This window comes from Eupeodes corollae, chromosome 1, assembly GCF_945859685.1.
Source record: "Eupeodes corollae chromosome 1, idEupCoro1.1, whole genome shotgun sequence".
Classification (NCBI taxonomy): Eukaryota; Metazoa; Arthropoda; class Insecta; order Diptera; family Syrphidae; genus Eupeodes; species Eupeodes corollae.
Genome location: NC_079147.1, coordinates 19,359,966 through 19,368,394, shown reverse-complemented (window position 1 = coordinate 19,368,394; position 8,429 = coordinate 19,359,966).

The following is an 8,429-nucleotide window of genomic DNA, read 5'->3' as shown; positions in this document are numbered from 1 at the left end:
CCTCCAAGTCCATATCATCCAATTGGCGCCAAAAATATTCGGTTATCATTTAACGGTACTGATCCCCATTCACAGTAACGTGACGGTCTGGATAATCACGGAAGATGACGCCACCGCCGCCGGACCATAAACCACACCAAACCGTAATTTTTTTAGGATGCAATGATGACTCATGTAGTATGTGTGAATTGCTCCATGGCCAAAACCTCATATTTTGTTTATTGTGGAAGCGCTTCAGCCAGAAATGAGGCTCATCGCTGAAGATAATTTTTTGATGAAAATCCGAATCACTTCCAAGTTGTTACTCAGCCCAATTCACAAACATACGGCGCTCTTGGTGGCCAAGCAGCTTCATTTTTTGCGTCAATTTAATCTTGTAAGGATGTAGAACAAGATTTAATTTAATGAATGATTTAAATCAATTTCTATTAAAATTTAGGGATCTATCACGCAGTAGGTCAAATGGCGAATGATAATATTGGTAGTCTGTGTTATTTAAAATTTGTTTTGACGGCAAATGGCTACATTTTGTTTCGGATTTCAGTGGAACTTTAACAGCTTTTCGGAGCTTCTCAAAGAGTTGAGTCCACATTTTTCCGTTTTTATGTTCAAGCCCTAAAACATCAAATACGACAGTAGGCTTGTTAAAGCGTTTCGGCCTAACAGCAGCGGCAAATATCTTTGTGTCATCTGCATACAAAAGAATCTCAGGTTCAAATTCTGAGTTGTAAAAAAGCATATCATTTAGAAATACATTAAATAGTTTAGTTTAAGATAGTTTTCCAATGTTAGAGAGTAGCGATATATGTAGGTCAGAATTCTCTGATGTTTGTATCATTATTCTGTTTCCAAGCAATTGGAAAATATCCGTTGTGAATGCTTAAAAGTTTGTCTAAATGAACTCGTATCAATTTTTAAAAAACATGCGTACTATTTTTTGTAGATTTAATTTTTTATGAAAAAACGGACTGATGGATTTTTATATAAAAATTACTGAATATTGGAAACAATATTTTCTGTGAAATAAAATAAGTTTGAAGCCAATATTTTTAATTTTTGAAAAGCTATTTGAGTCGAAAGTAAATTTTTACCAAGTTTTAGTATTGTTTTTTTTTCAATTCGATTTTTTTTCAAAATTTTATCGAATGTTGAAAACAATATTTCTTATAAGATAAAATTAGTTTGAAGCAAATATTTCAAATTTTGAAAAGATATTTGAGTCAAAAATCAATTTTTACCAACTTTTGTTAAATTTTTTTTAGGTTTTTAATTTTTTGTACAAAAACTGTCAATTCGCTTCTACTTTTTAAAATACTTCATTAATTAAGTTCAAACGTTAAGAAGGTTTTCGAACTGAAGACATTTTGAAGGACAAAGTTCTGAAAGCATCTAATTTACTTTCAACATCGACTAGCTCCTGTCCATCAATGTTCAACATATCTTAAACAATAAAATAAAATCGTATTTCGCGTATTTACTGTGGACAGTATTTTGTAGTATATGCAAATAAAGTATTGAATAATAAATACCCCCTATTTATTTATAATTAGATTAAGAAGCTCGTTAATTAAAACAAAAATTGAATTCTAATTATAACACATCACTCATTCTAAACTTCTAGAAAACTATTAAATTTCATATTCCTTAAGTCAAATTTAATAGCGTGCTTTTTGCAGTAATTGTAAGCTAGCGACTGAGAGAAAAGAATATATTTGAATGAAATATCATTCATTTTTTTTTAAATGAAAACGTTTTGCTTGAGGTTAAAATTTAAATACTTATAGATTAAGTGTGTATGTATTATGCCGGATTTAAAATTAGTTTAATGGATTAGTAGGTAATTTGAGCTTGATGATAATTTTATCACGAGGCTATGATTTCACTAGCATGTGAAAATAATTAACTTAAACCCCGTAGCTAAGAAATCTAATGCCTTAAGAGATTTTGGAGAAAAAAGAAGTTTTCAATAGTAGAATATAATTTTTGTCCTTAATTAAGAATTATGAACAGATAAAGTCTGGGTTATAGGTATAGGGTGTTTTTTTAGCTGCGTAAGAAAAGTTGATGGCTTTGTCTATAATTTGACATTTTGACATGCTGTCAGCTAAACATTTTGGCTTTTGGTTATATTTTTATTAAAATTAATGTCCTATATTTTGAAACCCATATTATTAATTTTAAGAAAGAGGTTTGAGTCAAAAATCAATGCTTACCAAATTTCAATAATGTTTTTAACTTCCCATAGGAAGTTATTGTAATGGGTCCGATTTGTCAAATTGAAAATTTTGACATTTCTCGACGTTTCAAGGTCCCTAGAGTCGAAATAAAAGATTTTTAGAAAGATGTCTGTGCGTGCGTGTGTACGTTCGTTCATACGTCTGTACGTTCGCGACGTTTTTTCGTATTCCATAGCTCAAGAACCAGAGAGATATCGACTTCAAATAAATTTTGTTATACAGATAATAAGGCAGAAAGATGCAGAAAAGGATCTCAATAAAATTGCGTGGGTGGTTTTTTTACCATAGCAGTTTGAGAAAAAGGTGAACATTTTGGTTAATCCTAAATATCTTACGAACCAGAAACGCTAAAGACTTGAATTAAATTTTATATAATAAATTGTAACGTGATTTCAAAGAAGAATATTTTTTGAAAAAAATCCATTTAACGTTTTTTTTATAAATCAAATAAACTGAAAAAAAAAAAAATTTCACCTTTAAAATTTTAAGACTAAAATATGATTTCATCTCTAAAACAATTTTTTGCAACGAAGAATAAAGTTTTTGACATTTAATATCGATTCAAATGTTTTTTCGAAAACTTGAAATTTAGGCTTCAAACATATTTTATCTTATAAGAAATATTGTTTTCAACATAAGGACAAATTTTGAGAAAAATCGAATCGACAGTTTTCTTACAAAAAAATAGAGACCTAAACAAAATTTAAATAAATTTGGTAAAAATTGATTTTCGACTCAAATATCTTTTCAAAAATTAAAATATTGGCTTAAAACTAATTTTATCTTTTAAGAAATATTGTTTTCAACATTCGATAAAATTTTGAAAAAAAAATCGAATTGACAGTTTTAGTACAAAAAATAAAACTCTAAAAAAAAAACAATACCAAAACTTGGTAAAAATGTAGTTTCGACTCAAATAGCTTTTCAAAAATTAAAAATATTGGCGTCAAACTTATTTTATTTCACAGAAAATATTGTTTTCTATATTCAGTAATTTTTATATAAAAATCCAACAGTCCGTTTTTTCATAATAAATAAAATCTACAAAAAATAGTACGCAAATTTGGTAAAAAGTGGTAGGAGTACATATAGACAAACTTTTAAGCAAGACAAATCGACAGACGGGATGGGAATTTATCAGTGTGGGTCGCATCCTAGCCTCTTTTTTATTTAGTAGGAAGGAAGATCTATGTCCCATTAAAGTCTTTTCACTACACCTCTCGTAAAACGTTTTCGGAAGAGTTCTAGATTATACTGCAGTGTTCAAGGTTAGAGATTACAAACGCAAAATATAAACTCTTTAGGCTGTAGGATCGGAAAACTCCTTAGAGTTACGCAATATGAAACCTAATATTGAACTGCCTTTAGAAACTAAAATAAAATGCCCTACTGGGTCGCACGAACTTGCTCCTGTATGACACAAGTCTGTTCCTATAGAAGATTTTGAAATATACCTGAAAATTAAGTTTGCCTTCAAAGAAATAAACGCCATTTGATTTTTTGAAAAAAAAAAAACGCGCAATTCATCCGAAGACACAACTCATCCTAGGACATTTCATCCCGGAAGTGAAATATACTTGTAAGCGTACTTAACGAAAACAATTGTTTGTGTATTCAACTATTTCGTTCTAAGCTTTTTCCTTTGGATAGCCTTATTTTAATTTCATATTAGAAGAACCTGGATGGAAAGTAAATTATCTGAAGATAAGAAAGAGAAAGATATGTATATTTAAATTGTAAAGCGATCGCCTATTGGTTGTGTAGTAGGGATGTTGCGAATGTTCGCATCCGCATCCGCAATTGCGGATTATTCGCAATAATTTCAACATCAGCATCCGTATCCGCATCCACATCCGCATAAACTGATGCGGAGTTTGTTTGCGGATGCGGATGTTTTTTAACGCTTTTTTTCAATTTCGAAAAATAGCTACAGCCATGATCAATAAAAACGACCCTTTCACCCTTAGTAAAAATTTTAAATTAAAAAATCTCGGTAACAAGTAGACGACGACAAAAGCAACAACAAGTCATATGCAATGGTCACAGATTTGAGGATATAAAAGCTGTCGCTAAGTGGCCAGAGGACACAGTTTATTTTTATATATTAAGTGAAAAATTGATACAAATACAGAACATCAATGCACCAACAAAAAGCAGCATCTGGATCTATTTTAATTTAAATAAAAATGATCCTGAAAATTCCAAATCCAAAATATGTCGTTAAACAAACATACTCACGAAAAAGACGCACCACTTCTTCGTTAAAAAACCACTTAAAGTCAAAGCACCCAGAAGAATTTGTTTTATTTGAGAGCGCCAACAATTAAAATCTTAAAAAAAAAGAAAGAAGATGCAGGTATGGAAATGATGCTAGTTTCATCAACTGAAGACGAAGGTGAAGTAGAATCTGATAACGCTAGTCACGAAGCACTTCCCTGAAGGGAGTTAGCATGTTACCAAAATAAAAAAAGACTAGAATTGGATAATAATCCACTTCATTGGTCGAAAGTCCATCAAACAGTCTCTAAAAGGCTCTTCAAAGTTGCACTGAGGTATTTATCACTTCCAAAAGCCAGTGTTCCCAGCGAACAACTATTAAGCGGAGCTGGATAATTATACGATCCACTAAGAAACAGATTACAGTCTGAGAAGGCTGCAATCTTTCTTTTTATTAAATATACCTCACCCAGTTTTTAATTTAATTATTAAACCCAAAGAGAATCAATACAACTTTCCTTTATTTACGGACTTAAAATTGTTTTTATGTTTAAATTCTAAAATCCACATCCGCATACGCATCCGCGGATGTGAGTCTCAAAAAATCCGAATCAAAACATCCGATGTCAAAATTTGTACATCCGCAACAACCCTGTTGTGTAGTTAGGTAGGTGTCTAAAACGAACATAAAAAGCTCAGCTTTATGCAGATAGACAGATAATGACATGTTTATGATGGTAGTGAAAGAATGTTATTGGTAGGTAGATGGTACTTACTACAATCCAATCACATTCCTTCTTTCCTACAAGTTTTCAGCGCAAACATGGAGTTATTGCGTTAAATTAATTTTTTTCGTTAAAGTACAAGAAATTGCTATTTATGTGTTAGTTACAGTCAGACTCTTGTGCGGTTTGGATTTTAGTTATGAAGTGACACGTAAGCAGTAGTTGTAGAGGTTGTACGTTTCTTGAACTAGTACTAAGTATTTATTCTTTTATATAGGTGAAGGCAAGTAAAATATGTGTGAAACAACCTTATTCTTAAATAATAAAATTTTAAAAATCCAAAGTAACAAGATATAAAATAGATTGTTGATTAAATATATCATATTCGCTAATCCGATACAGTGGCGCGACATGGAGGGACAACGCTGGTATTTACAATAGTTATTGTTATACAAATACATAAATATGTACCAAATGAAATAATTTGGACAAAAGATAGGAATGCAATTAAAATTTTCTCAAAAAAGTTTACTTTAAATATAGTTTAAATAATTAAAAAAAAATATTTTAAGATTAAAAATTTTACCTGAAAAATAAGTTTGTCTTCAAAAATTTAAATGCCATTTTATCAATAAAAACCCTTGATTTTGAAAATCGTTAGAGCTTTTTTTTTAAATTAACTTTTTTTATATAAATTTTTTCAATTTTGTTCTTAAAATATTTTTGGTATGCAGTTGTTTAGAAATTGAAAGCAAACGCTAAAAATTTGAATTTCGTAAAAAATTGTTGACCATTTTTTTGCGATATCGAATATTGAAAAAATAAAATTCAATATATGTATTTTTTAAAATCCAAAAAATAAAAAATTTTCACTTTTGATAATCAAATATTATTACGGCAGTATAAGAGCTTATGCAGAAAAAAATTATTGAAATAAGTTCATGAGTTGCTGAGAAAATTAAAAAAACAAAATAACGGTTCTATGAGCGGTACCATTCCTGAGAAATACAAAAATATGTTTTTCTTATTAAAAGATTCCAAGTTTAAAAATAGAATTTTAGAGCAAATTTAAAAGAAATCTACCGGTTTGTTTTTGAGAAAATTCGAAATATCGTTTTTTGACCAAAAAAATTGTATGGGGGCCACTGTTAGTTTTGATCTTAAAAAAATGAAAAAATCGCCTAACGCGAATCTGTTCAAAACATTAACTTTCAAGTTTGAGCTCAATCGACTCAATAGTTTAGGCTGTAGGAGCGTGGACGACAGACAAAACAGACCGGACGGAATGCGGGACCCACTTTTTTCGACTTCTATAACATCGTAATATATAATATGTTTGATTAAAATCTCGAGTTCGAAATTTTGCACGAATGCAAAACTTGCCATATAGTTCCTATATGTCGCAAGTAAAAATTATATGCTTTACAAAGTCAAGTTTTTTGTCGAAATTCACATCAAGTTTTTTATTAAAGGTTATAAAGAACATTAGAATATGTTTTTGATTTGTTTAAATGTAAACAGTTAGTTAAACAGCAGTCCGATAAAATTTCAAGATCTTGTTGCAAAAGAAAACAATTTCATTTAGATTTTGTACAACCAAATACTTTTAAATCATCGGCATACATCAAGAACTTTGAATTTAAAAATATATAAGGAATGTCGTTTGTAAAGAACAAAAAAAAAGATGAGCACCGAAATGGCTTCCTTGCGGGGCACCTGAATCCTGACGTAGCATGTACCGGTGCAGAAAGAATATTATTTATACGAATATACTGAATACGATCTCTTAAGTATGAATTCAGGAATTTAAAAAAGTTTGGGAAAAACCCTACTTTATTTATCTTCATAAGTAAAGAATCATGACTGGTTCTGTCAAATGCTTCAGTAAAGTCGTAATTCACAACATCATACTGATAACCTTTCTCAAGTGCATTCAAGACTAAATTACTAAAAATAGTAAGGTTACTTGCAGTAGATCCACCAGTTTCAGAACCATGTTGGTATCGAGAAATGATTGCTTTAAGCAAAGGAGTTGATTTGTCATACACTAACTTTTCAAAAAATTTGGGAATCGTAGCAATTTTACAAATTGGACGATAGTTTGCAACATATTGCCTTCTTCCTGTTTTGTAAGAAGATGTTGTTGTGGAACGTTTCCAAGTATTTAAAAACTCGCCATTTCCAAGTGAACGATTAAAAACAATTTTTAAAATTTAAAGTTTACGTAGGTAGGCAGGTAAAGACTTTAAAGAAATGTTTAAAATAAAAATTAAATATTAAAAAAATGATTAAAAAAACAACTTCTTGTGAAGTTACATAGTTTAAAAAAGTATTGTTATGCCATAACATATTTTGCATAAAGTAACTTTTTTATTAATTACAAAGTTTAAGATCTTACAAAAGTTCTTTTTCCAATAATTCTTAATAAGATCAATCACTTGCATTGATGATTTGCGTCAATATAATTATAGCCTTGAAAAACAAGAGAAAGTTCATGCATTTGAGTCGTGCATTTTATTTAAGACTGGATACAAATATTTTTGTGTGATCGCGGTTAGATTGTTCTGGGATTTTTTGAGCATTTATATTTATTTATTCATTTTTAATTTTTTTTTTGATCCACCGAAGAATTTTAATTGAAATTAATAAAAAATCAGGAACTTCCTATATTGATGTTTCTTGGAAGTTATATTATTTCACAAATAAAACAAGTGATTCAATATATGTATGAGTTGGTCATTACTGAACTAAAGAATAAAATACTGACCCAATAATATTATTGGAGCTTGATCAAAAAATCAAATCAAATGGGGTGGCGCAACAGTCCGTTGTGAACCAGGGCCTAGTGACTTACAACTCTCAACCATTCCTGTGTGCGAGTAATGTTGTCAGGAATGGAGGGGACCTACAATTTTATGCCGAATCCGAACGGCTAGTTTGAGAAAGCACTTTTTCATGACAAGAATTACTCTTGAAGGATTTGTCAATTCCTCGCAAGAGGCAATACCCGCGAAAATTAATTTTTATTTTAAATTAAGGTGGCACAGTCAGGGATTGAACCCAAGACCCCTTGCATGACAGTCCAACGCACAAACCATCATGCCACGGGTACTACCCTACTATTGGAGCTTGATCATGTAAAATAAATATCTGTTTGGAAATCGGCATTTAAATTAATTTCTATTATAATAATGCAGTTTTTGACAGAAACTGTCTGTGCATAATTGTTTCGTGTTCCTTAGAATTGCAG